The 22259-nt window shown below is 57.6% G+C and overlaps 1 protein-coding gene and 1 long non-coding RNA gene across 2 annotated transcripts in view; one reads left to right on the forward strand and one right to left on the reverse strand.

The window, feature by feature from the left end:
* MYOM2 (myomesin 2) overlaps positions 1-22259 on the reverse strand; it is a 124827-nt gene that overhangs the window by 76990 nt on the left and 25578 nt on the right. The window lies entirely within an intron of this gene.
* Positions 12264-17848, forward strand: LOC309855225. Its single transcript, XR_014306681.1, has 2 exons — positions 12264-16685; positions 17616-17848. It is a non-coding gene; the product is annotated as an uncharacterized lncRNA (long non-coding RNA).

Genomic DNA, 22259 nt, shown 5'->3' on the forward strand with positions numbered 1-22259 from the left:
GTGGTCCTTCCGTGGGAACCTTCTAAGTCCATAATGAGAGTCTGACCTTGTTCAGAGAAAGGAAATACCCTGTTTTCATCCCCAAGACATTCAACCAATGCTTCCCTGGGGTCCCACTCAGCCCACTGACCCACGGAACAGATGACTATCCCGCGAAAAAACCCTCCCTTGTATTTCGCTCCGAGTCCATCCAACACGGGTCCACGAGCCACGGCTTGGAGACGAGGGTTCATTGACCTACTCACGTTACTGCGCTTACGCTTCCTCCCACGTCTGGCGTTTTCAGGAGAAGTTAGGAAAAGAAATGCTAGATTTCCTTAAATTCCTTTTCTGTTTTTGACATGAGCCTGCCCTTATTTTAGACTCTGGTGCCCCGCGCGAGGCCAGTGTTGGTACGACGTACTCAACTTCCATCGCCGAGGGCGGGCTTCCAGGTCCACCACACGCCCCGGCTTCTCCCTGCCGCCTTCGCCCCAGACCTGCACTCAGGAAAGGACGCCTGAAGCACCCACGAAACGACGAGGCCAGAGGTGTGAGAAACTCACTGAGCCGACACAGGAGTTCATGGCGCCCAGAGCCAGCGGAGAAATCCAGAGTTTACAAAGCTGTGTTTGGCAATTCCCTGCTTCAACTTTATAGAGAGAGATTTTAAAATTTATTCTTCACATACGTACGTTAGTGTTTATGGAGCTTCTACTCCATCGCAAGACATCTGCTTGCGCTAATGCTCTCGTGGACTCTACACCGTGGGTCATGCAGGATACGAGATGAGTGACGTTGACTTCCACTGGTGTGCGAGGGACCGGCTCTGTTACTCTCCTACCCACGACACAGCGGCTTCTGGTAGGACAAGACTCTTACACAGAACAACGAAAAGTTCAGAGAAAAGGTAAATAAGAAAAGAGAGAAGATAAATGACAGACAGACAGGTATATGGGTGGTGGTGGTGGATGGATGGATGGACAGACAGACAGGTATATGGGTGGTGGATGGATGGATGGACAGACAGACAGGTATATGGGTGGTGGTGGTGGATGGATGGACAGACAGACAGGTATATGGGTGGTGGTGGATGGATGGATGGACAGACAGGTATATGGGTGGTGGTGGATGGATGGATGGACAGTCAGACAGGTATATGGGTGGTGGTGGATGGATGGATGGATGGACAGACAGGCATATGGGTGGTGGTGGTGGATGAATGGACAGACAGACAGGTATATGGGTGGTGGTGGATGGATGGATGGACAGACAGACAGATCAGGCAGCCAGGATGTGAGGGAAAGGCCCTAGAGTGAACTATGTCTTCCTGCTTGCTGCTTTTCATCTTTGGACATTGCCCAACTCTTGGCCAGACACACAGACCAGCTCTAAGTAGCAGAGAGAACAGTGGAGCTTTTCAGCAAGGTCACGGGGCCGCCGGAGCTGGAGCCAGAGGACGCATCCAGGATTTGCAAGGCCAGGATGAAGGAAAGGGGCACGGATGTGAGCCCGGGGCCAGCGCCGACTTTCACCACCGAGCACCGCCGGGGCGGAGAGCGAACGGCGACTCCATGAGACCAGCCTCACTCAGAACCACACGGTATTTCTTAGGCAACTTCAGTCATTCAAGCACAATTCATTACGCAAGAAGATCGTTTGTTCCCACAGCCGCTGTGAATTATCTCAATCTTGGTGGCTTAAAACAATAGAAACTTAATCCCTCTCTGTTCTGGAGGCCAGATGTCAAAAATCAGGGTGCCAGGGGACTGCGTGCCTCTGAGGCTCTAGGAGAGACCCTTCCGCGTCTCCTCCAGCTTCTGAGGGCCCCTGTACTCCAGGCTCCGTCTGTCTGCACAGCACCTTGTCAGTCTGTCTTCTCTGCCCCTCTTCAGGGCACTCACCAGGTTTAGGACCCCCTGTGATTACTATGACCTTAGCACAATCCGTAATCATATCTGCAAAGACTTTATTTCCAAATGAGGTCACATTATTTGGGACCACGGGACCTGAATGCGGTGGGGGTGGGGGGTGCAGCCATTCGGCCCAGTGCAGGGACCAAGAGGATAAAATAATAATCCAAAAGCTCACAGACCCCCAAGTCAATGCAGTTACCATACACAATTTTAAAATGTCTGCTGTGACCATGTTCAAGAAGAAAAGATTCTAAGATGGGGAATCTCATCAGAGAATGGGACTTTTTTAGAGAATATCATAGACACTTCTTGTCATTTACTCCTTATTCTTCTGAAATACTTTATTTTTTAGATTTGGCTTTAGGTTCACAGAGAAATTCAGAGTACAGAGCATTCCCATGTGCCCCTGCCCCTCCACACACAGCCTCCGCCACCACCAGCACCTCCGCGAGACGGTGCCCTTGTCACCACCGATGAGCCCGTCATCATCCCCCAGGGCCCGCTGTCTACACCAGGGACACCCTTGGTGTCGAACACTGTGCATTTGCGCAAACGTGTGATCACAGGTACCCCTCGTTGTGGTGTCACCCAGAACAATCTCACTGCCCGAAACCCCCGGGTGCCACCTGCTTGTCCCTCCCTCCCTGACCTCCAACCGCCCCCAGATGATCTTGTCCCATCTCTGCAGTTTTGCCTTTCCCAGGATGTCCGAGCTGTGACTTTATGACACGGATTGCAGGTTCCGCCGTGTCTTCTCGAAGCCTGATGGCTTGTTCTAGGGCTGAATGATGTTCCATTTCCAGAGGGACCACAGCTCACCCAGCACCCACTGGTGGACGTCTTGGTGACTTCCGAGTTGTGGCAATTGTGAATGAGGCTGTGGTAAGCATCCGTGTGCAGCCTCTTCCGTGAACATAAATCTGCAACTCATGAAACCCATTTTCATGGGTTTTCAACTCATCAGCACCACTGCTGGTCCCACGGGAAGAGCGTATTTCCTTTTGCGAGAAAACACCAAACTGTCCTCCGAGGTGTCTGCTCCACTCTGCACCCGCCAGCCACGAGCGGGGTCTCCCGCCGACCCGCATCCTCTCCAGCACGCGATGTGGCCAGCCCTCCAGCGTGGGCCGTTCTCACAGGCGTGCGGTGTGTCTCACTAACATTTCCTCAATGACGCGTGACATGGGGCGTCACGTGCCGTCTTTTGTTTTCTTTGGGGAAGTGTCCGAGGCTTCTGCCCGTTTCTTAATTAGGTTTTGATCATTTTGTTGTTGAGTTTTAAGAGTTTTTTACATATTTTAGATAACACAAATGTCTTGCGCAAATATTTGCCTCCAACTGTGACCTTCTGCCCAACCTCTTCAGCTGTTCTTCCCGGAGCAGTTCTCCGTTGTCACGAAATCCAGCGATTATTCCCGTCACGGATCATATGTTTGATACGAAGTCTAATGCCATCGTCATACCCAAAGTCATCTTGATTTTCTCCTGGAATTGATCTTTTTAAAGGATAAAAGGAAAATTCTAGAACTGACAGATGCAACCAATGGTAAGAACTTAAGAGCTTCAACGACTCGACAACATTCCCTCCTCCCCCACCACGGCCCACATGCCCACCAGTGTGTGGACTCTGCTCCCTCTTGTGCAGAAACCCCCGAGGTCGCACAGGGTCAGGCGCGCTCTGCGAGCCGCCAGCCAGGAGGGCCCGCTCCTCCCTCCCGAGGCCCACGCTGACTCTGCCGTCGGTCAGAACCAGCCCGCGTGGGAGGCTGTCCTCAAGCACCTCAGACTCGGCAGGACAAAGCCGGGCCCAGGCTCTCCATGTTTCCCGCCACCGGTGTCCCCTGCCCCTGGGGGGCCGAGCCGTCAGCCCTGCACACCGTCCTCTGCCCCCTCGTCCTGAGCGTCAGCCCTGCTGGTCCCCCTGCCCCTGCCACCTCCTTCCCGTGCAGCATCACGGTGTCAGAGCACCGGGCCGCCCCCACCCTCATCTGCCACCGCATCTGCCCACGGGCTCAGGATCACGGCCAGACCTTCTCCAACCCTGGTCGTGCCTAACTGCGGAGCCACCCTGGTCCCACACAGCACCCCGCCTGGCCCCAGGGTCTCCGCTGGGTCACCTCCCACAACATCTGCCTGTCTCCTGGGGAACCCTCAGCTCCCCCTTGAACACCAGTTCCCCAGACACCTCTTCTAACCCCCGAGTTACGTTAGGGCTCTCCGTTCACAACCCCAAAAGCCACGTTTTTTTCCTCCAGAGCCCTGTGTCGGCCGGTAACCACACGTTCCTTGTGGCAACCACCTGCTCATCCGTCTCACGGCCCACACCGTGGCCACGCCACGGGACTAAAGACACATTTCAAGAACCGTCCGCTTCCCGGGTGAACAAGCCCAACAGAGCCATTAACGTGCCCGTGTCTGCGTTAACAAGAAACCGAGAATGACAAAACCGAGAGTCCTCCCAAACTTCAAAGCAACTGGATTGTCTGGTATTCGGGCGTTACTCCATGTCTCTGTAATGGAGCCCAAAGTTTTTCCATATTTTGCAGATCAAAACATAGCCTAGGAAGCCTGGCAGGAGGCCCGAGCTGTATCACATGTGCGTTCTGCCTGGTGTGACCTCCACTGTGACCCTCAGTGAGATGGGGGGTGTTGGGAGCCGCAGGCCAGAGCCACGGAAACGCAGAGCCCACGGACTGAGTGGGGACAAGCTCCTCTGGGACTCACAAGGCTCTTCTGCGAAGACCCGGGCGTGCGGAGGGAAAGCTACGACTGAGGCCCCCCGGGCTGCACGGGCAACCACGTCTCTGCTCCCTTCCAGAGGAGCGTGAGCAACGCACAGAACTGCTGGGCCACTGCGGTGCAGACCTGAAGCCCACAGAACACGGTGTGTCCACTCTATTGGTATTTTTAAGATTACAGTGTGGCCCTTCATGTGATCTCCATGCTTCAGTTTAAACCTATGAGAACGGCCCATCTGCGAGGGTCAAAACCACCCACCTGCCGTTTTTGTACACTGACCATACCTGGGGCCAAAGGCTTGTGTAGACACAGAAGTAGGTTCAGAACCACCCCCGGGCTCGACTGAAATAGTGCCTTGCACGGGGGAGGAACGCAAGAAGCACCTTTTTTTACCCTGTAGATTCTATTTACAGGTTTCTATTTACAGACGCAGCCCTCCATTAATGGAAGTTTATCTCGACGGTGTCATTAAGTAATCTCGAGGAGGTTAGCGCCACTGAGATCTGGCCACAGCGCCTGGGGCGGGCATCAAGGGCACGGGCTCCAGGCCTGGCCGCTAAGTTCGCTAATCTGCTGTCAAAGCTTCGTGACCCAGGCAGAATCTGTCCGACCGCCCCGGGCTTTGGCTTCCCCATCTGTAAAGCGAGAGTCTGGGTGACATGATCCTGGTTTAAGCCCCCATATGCTATGATTTCAATCCGGAACGCTCAGGCCCAGGGAAGGGAGCGTTACCGCACCAGGCCAGGGTCACCAGCTGCCGGGCGCAGGACAGGATCCAGGAAACAGGCACTAGAGCCGCGGCCGGCCGCGCCAAGAGGATTCCATTCTGAAAGCCCTTAATGGCTTCGAGATTACGGACCATGCAGCCCAGCCATGGGCCTGAAAGAATGGTGGTTGTAATAAAATAAGAAAAGACGGAGGGCACGCGAGTCCATGAGGCTGGCAGGGCGGGCCCTGCCCTTGCGAGCAGGAGACAAGCCAAGTGCCCCTGGGCTCCGGTGGGCAGGGGGAGGGGGCTGCTGATAGGAAGCCGGCCAGCCCCCCCGCGGACTCTCAGCACTGGACGGAACAAGTGGCAATCGCCTGCCCAGTCCTCTGGCTTCGCCCCACGCGTGCAGAGACCAAAGACCACACAGACTTAAAAAAACAAAGAACTGTCCAGCCTTACGTGGCTATGCAGGGAGTTTGAGCTAGAATTTAGAGAGCTTGGTGTCTAGCCCCTCTCTCTTTAGCCTTGAGGGAGAAGCGGTTCCCAGGTCAAGGTCAAGGTGAAGGCCATTGTCCAGTTCAGCACAGGATGGTGGCCAAACCCCAGGGTGAGTGATGGGGTCGTTTGCAGGCGGGTCAGGTCAGCTGACAGGCTCACAGCAGAGGCTCTAGGGCCGAAGTCTTCAGTCCACAGGAGTCAGGAACAGCCACTAGAATCCAGGTCTTCCCCGGCGTTTCTGGTCCCAGCCGTGGGGTCTGCCTGAGTCTCGCACTTCAGAGGTGCTGTAGGGGGGCAGGGGGCTTGGGGGATAAGATCCGGGCCTTTGCACAAGGCATGGAAACATCTCCCCAGGGGCGGGAGATCTGGACTTGAGATCAAGAGTCTGCTGGTGTTGGTTTCCTCCATCTTCCGCCGCTGGCCCACGAAACCTTTAAGACCTGCCGTTAACAGCTGTCTCCAGTTGTCCCAGCACAACAAGATCACGGCTTTGGCAGCCCACGTGAAGATGTGGGATGAAGGAATTTTCTTCTCAGGGTTAAACGAAGGTCAAGACAGCACTGACCCAGCGAAGCTCTGCGACGCGCCCTGGCTTCGCACGAGGCCGGCCCAGCTACCGAGGCCCGGCTCTGCCGCACTCTCAGGCACTGGGTCCTCACCGCTCCCCGACTCTCCGGCTCCGTTTGCTGCAGTGGAACTTGCCGTCAGGGGCCTCTCATGCCGAGGGGTCCCCAGCACGTGCACCTGCTCCCGGCAAGTCTGTCTGGGTTCACCGCCGTCCTGCCAAGCTGCTCATTCATCCACGGCAAACTGACCAGAAGAACCGGATAAGAACAACAAATAAATGGCCATCTATTTGGTACAGGACTGATGGTCAAAGCTTGCACCCCAAAGACTGACATCGATGAGCTCTGTGACATTGGCTGACACAGGAGTGCGGATTCCTAACCCACTAAAGTCAGGGAGAGCAGAGCTTTCAAACAAATGAGTCACTAAGATCTATCTCACCTCCCAGTGTCCGTGGCTCTGCTGGAATGCAGGGCCCATACAACTTAGGATCCAAACTGGGACCTATGAACAAATACCCTGGGGTCAGAGGCAGGTACCTACTGTCACCCCAGGAGGGTAGTTTCCAGATGCCTGACCATGCAGCAGGGGGAGCTGGTGAAACCCAACCTCTGGGGTGTCTGTGAATCAGGACACTGAGTAAAGACCCCCCCTTCTGGAAGGCAGGTGGCCATCAGGCCATCACTGAGGCCTGAGCAGAACCACAGAATGGCTGCCCTGGTCCAGCCTTGGATAGAGCTCCGGCACCCGCTGGCCCGGCCATCCTGCTCACGGACGCCAGGTCCGGGGGCTTCCCCGGCCCCACAAGACCAGGGACCAGTTCCTACGATCAATCTCTCACATACCCTGTCCATCTGCATCCGACCGGTTCTCTTCCTCCGCAAGACTCGATCCCACATCCCAGCTGCGCCCCCGCACGAGAATCATCCAAGAACAGGAAGGCCTTGTCCCTGCACACTTTGAGGGACAGTGACCCAGGAGCCACGAGGCACAGACATAAGACACGGAAGGGGAAGGCTTTCTCTCGGTGGCACTGCTCTTCTGTCTCCAAAACACGGTATTTTTGCTGAGTTCATGTCATTCAGCCTCTTTTCCCCTTGGGCTCTGTACGTTGTTTTCTCTTGTAAACTACAGGCGGCTTCCCTCGGGTCACGTCACGAAACTCGGGCCTCCGACTGTCACTCTTCTCAAAAAGCATTTCTCCTATGAGGACAGAACTTCCTCACTTACAGAAGACTCTGCGGGGGGAAGCACACATGCTACACCAGCGACAAAGCATCCTGCTAATGGACGGGCTATTTAGATAAAATTCTCCACGCGGCCCGTTGGGCATAAAACTGCAGATCCCAGTGCCTAAGGCCCTAGGGCGCTGCGTTACTCATAAATTACAACATGACCTGTTAAATTTGGGAGTGATTTTAGAAAACTGGGCAATGTCTGAATGTGTACATAAACAAGTTGTTCCGATTCCAGCCTGGGAGAGGCAGAAATTAGTCTCCTTCTCTTTGTAGAGTTCACCATTCTCCCTGGGCCTGGCGTAGAATAGACAGCCAGTAAGTATTCTTTGACTTGGTTGTTGAAAGGGAAGGAAAGAGGTAAGATGTGTGGTCAAGTCAGGAACGAAACCTGCTTTAAAACTATGAAAAGTACAAATAGAAAGATCAGCCATGAACTGTTTGGACGTACAAATGAAATGGTATAAAGTATCCAAAACTAACCATAAATCAGTATTTATTATCCTTGGACTCAAATCATCCCAGCTCCTGAATTCCACATTACATGTTGTTTTTAGTCATCCGAGATTATCAAGTCTCATTCCGTCGCTCTAAACCTCCTCGGGCTCTTGGGTCAGATCCGCCCAGGGCCCCGGCACCCTCAAACATTACTGATGCCCAAACGGCTTTTATTCGTGTAGGTCATACCTACCTGTGCTTGCCACACTAGAAATTTAAGCCAGAACATTTTTACAATGCGTATTTATGGATTCATTACAAAGTAACAAAAATGAAAGACCTGTTCGATGTTAACACAAACAACATGTCTGTGAAAAATAACGACATTTCTGGAAACAAGAAAACAGCTAGAGAGGCAAGCTTCCACATTTTTGCAAACCTCCGCGACGCCCGGCTCAAGGAAAGACGGTGGGCGCGTGGGCCGCACGCGGCTGTGGCGGTCCAAGCTCTGGCTGCGTGGGGAGGAAAGCCAGCGGGGAGCCGTGGACTGGCCCCCGCACGCCCAGCCCCACGGCGACATCCCGAGGGTGAGCCACGACCCCGATTTCAGAATCCGAAGCCACGCCAGCAGCGCTCTCATCCGGCCACGGTGCGCCCGGGGGCTCTCTGCCACACGTGGCCGGGTCCTCCCCCCGCCGGAGCCTGGAACGTCACACACGGGACTGTGCAAACCGTCCAATTCCACCCCCGCCGCATCACTGAAACAATCACTGATCTCACGAGTATTATGAAAATGGTTTTGACCCCTCGCCTCCCGAAGAGCTATCGGAGGTCTCCTGGGGACCCCAGGTCACACCTCGAGCCGTGCTGGGCAGCCTCCTGGGAAGCTTCGACCCTTCCCGGCCCTGGGAACCTTGCCGAAGGGAGACTTTGACCGGCAGCCACTAGGTGGTGCCGCGAGCCACCGGAACCGTCCTTGTCCTGCTAAGGGGAAAATCGATCAATATCCGTAACGTGGAGAAGAAATCCAAATCCGCTTTATAAGACAGAGGGAAAGATTAGAAACACATTTAAGTAATTGTGTTGCCAGCCATCTTTTGCAATTTTGGAAAAAATATTATATTAACCCCAACTGGGCTCCATCTCGTCACAGTCGCAGTATCTAACCGAGACGCATCTGTGTAAGACGTCGAGTCGAGTAACGGCAGGTTAGTCACTTGTAACAGCTCCTACACCGAAAATACGTTTGGGAATATATGAAAGCACATGTATGCTGTGTATACACTGCGACGGTTAACTGTGATGTGTCAGTTTGGCCGTCCCATGGTACCCAGATGCTTGATCAAACAGCAGTGTAGACGTTGCTGTGAAGGTATTTTCTGGACAGGATTAACACTGAAATCCCTAGACTTGGAGTAAAGCAGATGAACCTGCCCAGTGTGGGTGGGCCTTGTCCCATCAGGTGAAGGCACTGAGAGAACAAAGACCGGCGCCCTCAGAAGGAATTCTGCCGGTGGCACCTGCAGATTCAAACGGCAGCTTCTCTCTGGGGCTCCAGCCTGCCGCCAACCCTACAGATTTTGAACTTGCCAAACCCCTACAACTGTAGGAGAAGTTCCTTACAACTCTCTCTCCAGGCTTGGTTTTTACGTTTGATCTTGTGTTTCACCTCCTGCTGGTTCTGGAACTCCCCTCCCAACACACACACACACACTGAAAACTGATGAGGAGTCCCATAAGGAATACCAGCCTGGAACAGAAAGGAATAAGAAGTCCTACAAGGTGAACCTGGAACCAGTTTCCTTGAACAGCTTTGATTTGACGGGCTCACCTCGGGGGCAGAAATTAAACTCCCACGGCTGAGGAAGGTGGGGGCCGGGTGGGCGACCTCCCCACCGCCAACCAGAGGGGTGCAGCTCGGGCTGGGAGCAGAGCTGGGGGCGAACCATCAGCACCATCCAGGGAAGACTAAGGCTCGAGCTTGGCGCCGGGGCGCCCCCGGAGTAAAGGCCCACCCACTAGACGCCATGAACCCCAATAATGTCCATGAACCCTGGAAGCGGAACCCGATGGGCAGGAAAGAGCTTTCCCTCCGGGGGGTCTTCCAGACACAATTCTAGGCTGTCGTCAAAGAGAAGGAACGACCCGTGGCAACGGCCCCTGCGCCCCTGCGTAAGGAACAAAGGCCCAGAGAGCAGGTTCACAGAGACCTCCGTCACCGCCCACCCGACGAAACACGTCGCCATCATGCGTCCAGCGCCACCGTCGGGGAAACCCGGATCGCACGGCAAGGAAAGCCCCGTAGACCCACTGCAGGGCTGTGACGGCAAAGGCAGGAGGAAGAACCTGGAGCCCTCCTGCACCCCTGCTGGTGGGCGTTCCAGCGACGGCCGCACGTCGGGGAACGGCAGGTCCTGTGCACGGGAAGCCCAGAGCAGTGCCCCGGCTCCACTCCCAGGCACGCGCTCCAGAGAGACAGAAGCAGGCGTCCACGCGAAACCAGTGCAGGAACACCCCAGCAGCACGGCACGCGGCACCCACGGCAACTCCACTGTCCCACCAGCTGGCAGCAGGCGCCGTGAAGTGCGGGGCGTCCGCCGGGAAGAGCACACGCTGGGCAGCGCCACTCAGTGAGATGCCCGCGGGAGAGGCTGAGGGTGACTCATGGCCGGGGGGCTGAGGGACAGTGGGCCGGGAGTGCTGGTGGGGACGGGGCTGCTTTTGGGGGTGACGAGGACGTGCTACAAGGGACCCCGTGATGGGGGCCCGGCCACGGTGCCGCAAATCAGGGAACCCTATGCTCTGAACAGGTGAACGTACGGTGTGTGAGTTAGAGCTCCATGAAGCCCTCCCAGAGCTCAAATACGTGCTGCCCCGTTGAAATAAATATAGGACATTCCCTACGGTGCCTAAGGAAACAGGACGCCATAAATAGGTGCAGATCGGATTTTTAAAGTAAGTAAACAGAGCTTTTAGAAACAAAAGTGAAATAACCAAAATCAACCACAAAATGCAGGGATTTAACTGCCGATTTTGGCACAACGCAAGATCCAGAATATAAATCAGAATTCATGATCCAGAGACAAAAATTACTAAGAATATAGAGAAAGACGTAAGACCTACAAAAGGCAGAGAGTAAGACATTCTAAAATATGCTTTATTAGAGACTGTCACAGAGACAAAACGTGAAAGGACAATGAAATATTTCCAGAAAGGATGAAAAATTCCAAATCCACAGATTCCAGAATCCTAGCAAATTCCAAGCAGAAGATGCACAAAGAAATGCACACCTAAATGATCGCACAAAGAAAAAGAAATCTGGAAAGCAAAGAAAGAGAGAAAACCTCGCTAAGAAGGCAGAAAGGAGTCTGGGCAGGGGGCAGCACAGTCCCCTGGCCACCCCAGAGCAGTGACACAGAGGTTTCCGCCCCACTGGGACCGTCTCTGATACCCAGACAGCATCTCTCCCCAGGTCGAAGGCAATGTTGTTGGTTTTTCAACAAGCAGAAACCCAGAGACTCTGCCACCAGCAGAAAGCACTAATGGGTGTGATTCGGACAGGAAAGTGACTCCAGGGGGGCAACCTGCAAGAGAAAAAAAAAAAATAAGCAAAGAAATTCACGAATGACCCCAATTTTATAGAAATGTCAATTCATAAAATTCATGGAAAATTGGTTTTATTTGGGGTGAACTTTTTAAGACTTCTGTGATGTCCTAAGGAGCTACTGATCACGGGTTACGGCCCACCGCGCTGGAATCCCTCATCTGCAGGACTTAGTTATTTTGGGGAAAGAGGAGATGTGCACAGACTGACGGGTTTTACTTGGGGCCAAATCCAAACATGGTTTTTTTGCACGCAGCCCTCAGTCAAAACGGCATCTACAGTTTTAAAGGGTCATAAAAACAAAACCGAACATAAACAAAGAAAAACCCATGGTCTCCCCAAACCTAAAATATTGACTATGTGGCCCTTTCCAGAAAGAGTTTGCTGACTGCTGGTTTCGATTATCTAAATTACCTGGTATTTGGCGGGGGGGGGGGGGGGGTATTTCTTTTCTTCTCTGTCGTTGATGCAAAAACATGTTCAATTAAAAGAACTGTTTCTCAACTAAAAGCGCCTGTTTTCTCAGGCACAGACTCTGCGCTCTCTGTGGGAGTGTGTGGAGGGGCTGACTCACGGATTCCACCCCAGGAGCCGAGGGGGGACGTGCCGTCCTTCCGTCTGCGGACACAGTCACCGGGCGCTTCCGAGAGGCTCCGGCCACCGTGCTCCCCGCCAGCGGCCGCGCTCCACCCAGCAAGGGAGCTTCTCGGCACATGGAGCTCGGACGGCGGGGCAGAACTGCCGGTGCGTGGGAACGTGTTCCCGACAACTTCAAGTGCAAGTGCTTAGAGATCAGGATTCGTAGGACACTCAGAATGTGACCTGAGAGTGCTCTGTGCACGCATGCACACGCACACATGCACATGCACACGCGCACATGCATGTACACAGATGCATGCGCACACACATACACATGCACACGCTGTAAATTCACGGAGGACCACTCCATTCCCATGACACGTCAGCGTCCGTTTCTGGGGCCACCACCAGGCTTTAGTGAAATCACGAGCAACCCCCCATTTCCATGACGCGTCACACACGCGTGTGTAGGCCCTGGCAGGGGAGAAACAAGATCCCGAGTATTAACTCTTCTCTCCAGAACCTCGATTCGACTCACTGTTCCTTAGATTCGTGTAGCAAACGGTCTCGTGTCCAACTCCCCGACACGGATATTCCGCATGCAAATATACACAAATGTATGCAAATGTATGCAAATATATGGACACACACACACACACACACACAGGGAAAACCTTAGCTTGGTTTAGCCGCACAACGAGCTCAGACAAGCCCGCAGACCACGCCACTAGCCTGCCTCCTTCACACAGCACTAGCACCGTGCGCGCCGCGGTCCAGGGGCCGTGTCCCCGCTCGGTGATTCCTGCGGCAAAGGGAAAAGCTGGCTTCTCCCCTCGATTCTTCCAGCAGCAAAATACGGTTGAAACAGTCAAGCCGTGCCGCCGGTGCCACCCCAAACAGGACGTCCGTTTTACCTCCACGCTCACGTCGAGGCAATGGCATCAAAACCCGCGGGTCTTCCTGCTAAAGGCCGCCCGGGACGCCCGTAGGAAAAAACTAACCCAAGAGTTGGCCGGAGCCCGTGTCCGTGCCCAGACTGGGAGCCGGCGCCCCGGGGCCAAGCCCCACAGCCCGCCGCCCCACCTCAGCCTGGCTCAGCCTCCAGGAGAGCGAGGGCCCGGCCGGCTGCCCCGAGGGCCTCGCGCTCTGACAACCGCCCCCCACCCAGGCTCCCGCCGTGCCTCTCCCGGGAGGGCTCGGGCACACGCCCTGCTGGGTACCGGCCCTCCCGGTTCAGTGTCAACCACACGGCGGAAGGGTCAGCGTCGGAGCCGCGATGGCTGTGAGGGAAAAGCCTGTGGCATGAGGACTGCAGGACAGGGGACCCGGATCTAGGCTGGCCTCGAAACGCCGTCTGAGGGGCCACAGCGAGACACAACCCACGATTGTCCACACGAACCAGCTGCCACGGTTGGTGACCCGGGCTGTGCTGGGGACACACAGGGAAGGCGCCAGGAGCCTCCAGGGCAGGGTGTGAACGAGACGCAGGCCTGTCGTCCTCGACACTCGGTGACACTGGCTGCGGGAAGCGACGTTCTGTGCAGGCGTCCCCTCCGGCGGGTTGTTACGTCGCCCGCACCGGGTGGAAGTTTTCTGGCCTGTTTCTAATAACCGGAGGCTGACAGCTGGGCTCTTCCAAAAGGAATCCACTTACGTCACCCACGAGAATGACTTCCATCCCTCCTCACAGGCACACACAGCGGCCCTCGCGTGTTAGGTCATTATCACAAACACATGTCGCCCCAGGACTTGGGTCACCCATCCGGGACATGCATCACCTTTGAAAAGAAGCGCACATTTCCGTGCCTGCGTTGACAAGCACTTGTCGCACGACGCTATTTAAAATAACGTGACATGTATGGAAAAGAATTCTGAAATACATGACATGTGCTGGTTTACTCTACAGTGGCTGGAACGTCATTTCAAATATTTTGCTGTTTACCTAACTCCATGTCCCCAGTGTCACCGTCCGTCCCCAGAGTGTAATGTTCCATGTTGTCCAGCAGATGGTGGTAGTGCAGGAGGACAGCCCGCCGTGGGCCACGCGGTCCTCGCCATTCTGGGGCGACCCTGGGGTCACAGGGCCCTGCTGAGCACGGCATCCTGCCCGCCCGTCCTGCCGTGAGAATCCAGACCCCAAAGCTGGCACTGATGGCCTCAGGGTCACCTGGACCATGACGGAAACAGGAGAGGACAAAACCTCTCTCACGACGGCCTCAAGTCCGGGGCGGGGCCCGATGTGCGCGTGTGCACAGACACGGCCGCGGCACTCGGAAGCAAGAAGCAGGAGAGCGGCCCTGACGAAGCCTCGGCGGCGTGGGACGGGGCGGGCCGCGTGGCCGAGCTCCGCTGGCCTGGGTCCCTGGGTCGCTCTGCAGCCGCTGGCCTGGGTCCCTGGGCCGCTCTGCAGCCGCTGCCGCCCGTCCTCTGTCTGCCTCCGTGGGTTTGCGTGTCAAGGTGACTGGGCTGTAGGACGCCCAGATGAAACACGATCGCGGAAGGGCTGAGGGCGTTTCCCTACGGGCCCAGCACTGAGTCAGAGATGAGTGGGGACCGTCGCCGGCGCGGGTGGGACGCACGCCGTCCTCGGGGCCCTTCTGCTCCACTGGATCACGCATCTTCTGCCAACAGACGCCTGCTTCTGGGGCCTTCGACCCGCACGCCCGGCCTCGGGCCTCCAGCCTGCAGGACAGGATCCCTCGGCGTCCCAGCCCCAGGACGCGGCCGCCAGCACCTCCTCGGAAACCGCTTTCTAGAAATAGAGGCTTCCTGCTGGTTCGGTGGCTCCGGGGAGCCTACAGCATACTGCATCCTCGCCGGCACACTGGGAGGCGTGCCGGAGCGCATCTCCGGGTCCGGGGAGGAGGGAAGACAGACAGACGGACGCCGACGGCAGGCAGCGCAGGGGTCAGACCCCCATCACCCGGCCAGGGCGGGGTCTCTGCTGTGGCAGCAGCTGCTCCTCGACAGTTTGCACACCTGTGATAAGGAACACACACTGCCTGCAGGCCAGGGTGCACACTGTGAGTGTGTGCACACGCATGTGCACACGTGACCGTCATCCACCGTGTGTGCGTGTATGCACGTATGTGTGCACTGTCTGCTCTGTGCGTGTGCACGTGTGTCACCGTCCACTGTGCACGTGTGTGTGCGAGTGTGTGTGCACACATGACAGTCATCTCCCCTCACATCCTGGGCTAAGCTCGGGTGGTTTTCATTCTTCCATTCTGGTTTGTAACTGTAATTCCTCCCAGCCTGGCTCACAATCTAAGGGGCATCAGGGCGGCCTCCCCTGACTCTCAGGCCCTGTCCTGTCCATCCTGCCCCCGCTCACTGCCCGGGGGGGGCTCACATCTGTGCCCCCCCCACCCCCAGCTGTGGCTCCGCATCTTCTCTGCTCTCCCGGGACACACACCGCACGTCTGCCGGAGCGATGGCCGTGACGCCGCTGCACCGTCCCTCCCTTCCGAGAATCTGCATCTCGGGTGCAGGAAAACCAAGCACGGGGGCCCTTGAACTGTGCCAGATAAACGATCAGTACCTAGACGGCGAGAGACGGCTAGAGACCAAGACAGAGGCAGACGGAGACAGACGGGGCGGGGGCAGCCGCCCTGCAGGGCCGGGAATCAAAGCCCGCCGTGTCTCTAGTGACACATCACTCGTACCTGCAGCTCTTTGGAAAAAACACAGCGAGCAACATCAAAGAGAACGCTCTGTCAACATAAATGGTGGGGAACTAACAATAAATGTTCTTTTTCTCCAGTCCAGCGGCCTCCTTGAGCCGCCGAGGCCACGAGTCTTCCCGTCTGTTCCTGGACAGCGGCCCGGCAGGAGGAGGGAACAGCGGGAGAGTCAGAGCAGGGCCCGCGGGGAGAAAGGGCCTTTGTCCGCGGACTTCCACACACACACACAGACAATGGACACTCAGCCTTCTGTGTCCCTGTTCCCAGGACGGACAGAGGGAATCTGTGACAGGCAAGACGGGCGGAGAAAGCAGCTCGTGCTCAGAACACTGCCTGGGAACTCAGTGACATCACGTATGAAATCCTTCCAGGAAAAGGAAGCGAGGGCCGAACGGCCGGAGCACACACGGCGGACAAGCAGCTGCTGCCCAGGCCGCGCCCATCCCCCCGGAACACGCAGAGGGGGTGCGGTAGGCGGCCCGCCACCTCTCGGCGCTGCCTGCCTGCTGCTGTCCCCACGGCGGCGTCCAAGGAGCTGGCAGGGCTCTGCCGCCCAGACGGGCACTATGGAAACCAGGCCTGTGTGCTCATTCTGGCCCCGCAGGGGCCCCGGTCCCGTGGGGGGTAGTGGGGGCTGGGCACCGCTCAGCACACTGCACACTTCCTCTCCAACACGGTCGGACAGACGGACGCACGGGAACACTGACTCTAGAGCCACACGGGGGACGCCCTCAGGCTGTAAGTCAGACGGTTACCCCTCAAATCAGAAAAACCACCTGGCATTTTGAGGAGTAAAACGTTTTCTAAACAGCAACAACCCCTGGGGCAGCTCTTGATGGAAGGAGAACCGAGGTCTTCCCTTCTCGGTCCTGGGGCTCAGGCAGGGATGAGGAGGCGGGAGCACTCCCGGGAGGACGGGCTCCGGGCTGGACGCCGGAGAAGCTGCCGATGGCAGCCACGAGTGTCCTGCCCCGACCTGCTGTCCACACGGGCCGGCACAGCCGTAGCCCGAGCCCACCACAGACCCTGGATCAGACCTCACTGCTTCCTGGTGCAGGGCCCGTCCTCACTCACAGAATCTGCGGGCTCCCGGGTGCGTCTGGCCTCAGAGCCGGGCAGGGCACCATCCCGGCTGCGGGGTGGGGGCTGCTCCTTCCCCACGGCTAGCTCGGGGAGGCCAGTCCCTCAACAGGACGGCGAAGGAGCAGTCGCTGCGATGGGCATTGTGTGTCGCAGGCAGCGGCCACGGGAGCCACTCGAAGCACCAGGGGCGGCTCTTTCTTAAACGTGTAGAGACGGTGAGAAAAGACGGAGATCGATTAAACACACACCGAACACGTCTGTGTGTCTGCGCGCCTCGGCACACACCCAGGGACGCATGGGTGGAATGCGGAGGCTCCGCCGGGCCGAGCGGCTCCAGCGGGGCGGAGCAGGAATTCCGAGCCCTGGGGTGCGGTCACCCCGTGCCCCTCGGCGAGCGCGGCCGCTGAGCACAGACGTGGACAAACAGGCTGAGGGGAGAGCAAGCCCCGCACGAAGACGGAGCGCACGCGTCCGACGCATCCCACGCGTCCGACGCAGCTGGGTGTGGGGCGGGTTGTCCTACAAACCCACGGGGAGCCTGCTGGCTAAAGTCGAGTGCTCTAAGGGCGCGAACGCTTCCTACAGATCGCCCTGATGATCTCACCCGCGTGTGGAATGTCACAAGCCAAACAAACATGCAAAGGAGAACAGAGAGAGAGACAAACGGAGAAACAGACCCTTAACCGCAGAGAGCACCCTGCTGGTCCGCAGAGGGGAGGGCCGGGGGCACAGTGGAAACGGGTGGGGAGGAAGGCTCGCGCCGGGATGAAAAATAAAATAAAAGAACTGAAAATAAATAACAATTGCCCTGAAAGGAACACTGATTGGGAGGTACCCAAGGGCTAGAACGCGCACGTGTTGGGACGCGTCTGATGGTGCAGAGCGCTCCCCGGGGCCGCGCACGGGTCCTCCGAGACCAGCCTCCGCGCTCTCGTGCGGCCAGTGGGGCTCACACCGCGCTCCCTGCAGGGCTCTCACCCAGGCCTGGGGGTCTCCCAGCCCCCCCACCCACACACACACGGCTGAGCGCCGGCCCGCTGCAGGTGCGGCCGGAGAAGCCGGGCCCAGGGCAAGGGAAGCCGGGTTGGCTCAGGGAGGACAGCCCAGCAGACAAGCCCACGCTGACTGGCGGGAGCTCTAGCTGCACGCGGATAAGATCCGTCAACGAACCCAAAGCCTTCCCGTGCGGAGACGCAGCCCGATGCAGGGGGAGGGAGTGGGCTGCTGTCAGAGGCCTCCTGAGGGAGGGATGGAGGCCAGGAGCCCCGGGGAGCCCAGGGGGCAGAGGCCCAGACAGAGGGGACCCCAGGGTCAGTGCTGTGTGGGGAGCAGCGAGGCAGCCAGAATGCCTGGAAAAGAGGAGGAAAGGCAGGAGGAGGCGCAGAGGGCTGGGTGGGGGCCGGACGTGGAGCCCCTGGGCCAGGGCCTGCGCTCCAGGCAAGGGTGTGGGCATGCTACCGGGGACTCTGAGGGGACGGTGAGTGGCCCTCCCTGGACGGGCGTCCCTCAGACAGGCGCTCAGTGTGACGACAGCAGAGGGCGAGGTGGACCCTCTCTGGGGATGTCTGAAGTCCTTGCCGGCCCGCCTTCCCACGCAGCACCGCGGAGGCTCTAGGACAGCAGGGGAGCTGGTCGGGGGCGGGCAGGGCGCTGCAACCCCGCACGAAGGCCGCCAGAGGCCTGAACACTAAGCCAGGCCACCTCTGTGGAGCCCGGCCGGGTGCCCCGTGCATCGCAGGGTCGGGAGGTGCCCCTGGGGTGTGCACACGGCCTGCCCGGAGAGGGGGTGGTGGGGGTGACGAGTGTGTCCCAGGCTCGAGGACCGTGGCGCGGCCGTCATGCTGACTGGCCTCAGACATGCTTACTCAGCCCCTGAGTAATAACCACATGAAGCGGAAACTTCTAGTTCACCCGCTCTCCGGGGCGTTGCTGAGTGTAGAGAATCAGCATTACTGACGCCCAGACGCACGCGCCCTTGGGGGTAGGAGCAGCAGGTCCGTGGCCACCGGGCCACTTCCTGGGAAGGAGACCACCCCTCTTGGTGACGCAGGGGTTCCCTCTCTGTCTACCAGACGCCGGTCAAGGGGTGCTGTGGGCTGCTGGTGGGGTTCAGGGCAGCGTCCCCACACCCAGAACAGACCTGGCCCTCACGAAGTGCCCCATCTTGCTGAATCCAACAGCTGGTCACCACGTGGTCATGGTCTCGAGGCCCTCGGGTGAAGAGTCCGCCAGGGTCTGTTGGAACAAAGGCCACTCGGCTCGGGGCCTGCGTCCGAGCTCGGGCTCTCTCACGCCTGGAGGGCAGGGCGGGTCCAGGCGTGTGCAGGTGGGCGGGCTGTCCTGGGCAGGTGGGCTGCGGGGGCTCCCCCGGGAAAGGGCCACTTTCTTAATCTCAGAAGTCAGGTGGCCCTGAAGGGGCCTTGCCATGTGAGTGTCCCCTTGGGGACCAGCCGACCCTATGACACGTCCGTGAGGCGTGAACGCGACCCTGTGCGTGAGCTGCCCGGTGTGGCATCTGCCGTGGCCGCTCAGCCCGCGGAAGCTGTTTGTTCCCACAGCCGAGTGACGGGGCTGGGCGCTCCGCAGGGCCTCGGAGTCTCGGTGGTTTGCTCCGCAGGGACAGCCCGGATGAAACGTGTCGTGGGGGGGCAGGGATCACCTCAGCCGCAGCTCCCGAGTTCATTTACCGACTGGCTCGTGCCCCCTTTTATCCCAGAATGATGTCGCCTGCCTTTAAGGCTGCCCACAACATGAGAAAATCGCGTGAGTCCCACCGAAGCCAACGGAAGGGAAGGGCGGGAAGCCGGCGGTGAGAGCCAAGCGAGCGCGGACAGGCCCGTCGGACCGCACGCTCTCCAGCTCGGGAGGACCAGGTCAGCCCCCGACGCCAGCCCCGGACTAGAACCCGTCACAGCGACGGCCGGATTTGGGGGATTCTTGGAGCGAAGACACAAATATCAACGTTGTCACTTACCAGTTCGCAAGAAGTCTGGCTGGGGAAGTGGGCTGCCGCTGCCCGGCGCTCTGATTAACCCCGCGCTCGCGCTAATGACGCAGCAGTCCCTGCCGGCCACGGGGCCTTAAATACTGCATCTGCTTTGCGGAACAACCTTTAAAAACAATTTAACAAAGAAAGAAAGAAAGAAAGAGAGAGAGAGAGAGAGAGAGAGAGGAAGGCAGGAAGAGGCAGATGACTGATACACACAGATCTCAAAACCACTGCACCGCATGAAAAACCAGAAGAACAGAAAAAAGCAAATGCCGTGTGTTTCCATGTTTACGAAATTGATCTCTAGTGACAGAGGCAGGACGCTGACCGCCCAGGGCCAGGATGTGGGGTCAGGCAGCGAAGGAGTCGGGTGAGGTCCGCAGGGAAGCACTTGCTCCGTATTTTGTACAGGAACTCAGGATACCTGTATCTGGGTTCGTAGGTATTTTTTTTTTGAAAGATTTTATTTATTTATTTGACAGAGAGAGATCACAAGTAGGCAGAGAGGCAGGTAGAGAGAGGGAGGAAGCGGGCTCCCTGCTGAGCAGAGAGCCCGACGCGGGGCTCGATCCCAGGACCTTGAGATCATGACCTGAGCCAAAGGCAGCGGCTTAACCCACTGAGCCACCCAGGCACCCCTGGGTTTATAGGTATTTTGTCAGAAGTCATGGACCTATACACTGACAATGAGGCTATGTGGTTGTGTGTAAATTGTATCCTGATAAAGTTGATCTAAAATAATACCTGAACTGAGAACTCATGTCCACACAAAAACCTGCGCACTTTATCCATAGTTGCCAAAGCCTGGACCCAAACAAGGTGTCCTGCAGCGGGTGGTTGAGTCAACTGTGGTGTGTTCAGACCCTGGAATAGTGGTTAACCCTAAAAAGAAATGAGCCACCCAACCATGAAGACACGGAGAAACCTCCAATGTGCTTCACCCAGTGAAGGAAGCCAGTCTGAGGGCTACTTGCTCTGTGATTCCAACTCTGTGACCTGCTGGACAAGGCAGAACTACAGACACAGTAAACAGATGAGTGGCTTCCAGGGGATGACGATGGAGAGGGAGACTTGGGGGTGGGGCCTGGAGGGGGAGGGCTGGGGCTGGGGGCGGGAGGGGGCAGGGGAGCACAGAGGGTTTAGGCGGTGACACTACTCTGTGTGACCCTGTCATGGCAGGTAGGAGTCCCCACACATTCGTGCAAACCCCTGAGCGTGCGACACCAACAGTGACCCTGACATGAACTGAGGATGTGGGGCATGAGGACGTGTCCATGGGGCTCATCAGTGGCGACGACGCCCCGACCAGAGGGGACGGAGGTAGTGGGGGGAGGGGGTGGGGGAGGCTGTGCGCGTCGGCCGGAGGGTTCCGGGACTACCCGGGGCCGTGCTGCCCCCACCGCCGGAAGCCGCACAGACCGGACCTGCCGGCAAGGGTCCCTGCGGTGCTCAGGTGCAGAAACTGCCTCTGATTCCCCAGCCCAAGGTCACTGGGTTGGACACTGCAGGCCTTGCTGAGGGTCTGGGCTCCCTCACTAGCATGTAAGCGGTTTATCATAAAGAGCTGGTTCTTAGTGCCTTCCTGCACCCCACTCACGGTGTGTGACAAACACAACCTCTCCAGGACGATCCAGCCGGAGCAGCACAGGCAGCGTCGCCGCGACAGGTGCGGGACGAGAGGCAGCCCCGGAGACGTGTCCGCAGCGAGCACAGCGCCACAGGGACCTGGGCTCTACGGGGACCGTCGCACCGTGCGGGACCCCCGCACGCAACGCGGCCGTGAGCACCGGCGATACCTGTGGTGTTTGTGAAAACCCAAACTCCAGGCTCCCCGGGGACAGCTTTAATGGAGCCTCTCGTGTTGGGACCTAGGATTTTGCATTTTTTAGGAGTTCACAAAGGGCCTCTCCCGGACTCTGAGGTCTAAGAAGCCCTGACCCGGGGGGTGCCTGCGGCAGGGTGTGCGCACGGCTGACCCGTCAGCGCTCCGATGGCATTGTTGCTGATGCAGGTACGGAAATGTGACCGTTCATGGAGTCGGGTGTCCCACAGGTTCTAGTTACGGGACAGACCCGCCACTCAGAATGAACGCAGACGACGTCCTGCCTCGGTGCTTTTTCTACCTTTCCCAGCCAGCACCAGGGGACAGCTTCATGGAGTGTAATGACCCGCTGTCGGTGATCAGCGGTCAGTGCCGGATCCCTCCCCGAAACGCTCCAGTGACGGGCTTCTAGCGGGAC

Source organism: Mustela nivalis (assembly GCF_964662115.1).
Source record: "Mustela nivalis genome assembly, chromosome: 20".
Lineage (NCBI taxonomy): Eukaryota > Metazoa > Chordata > Mammalia > Carnivora > Mustelidae > Mustela > Mustela nivalis.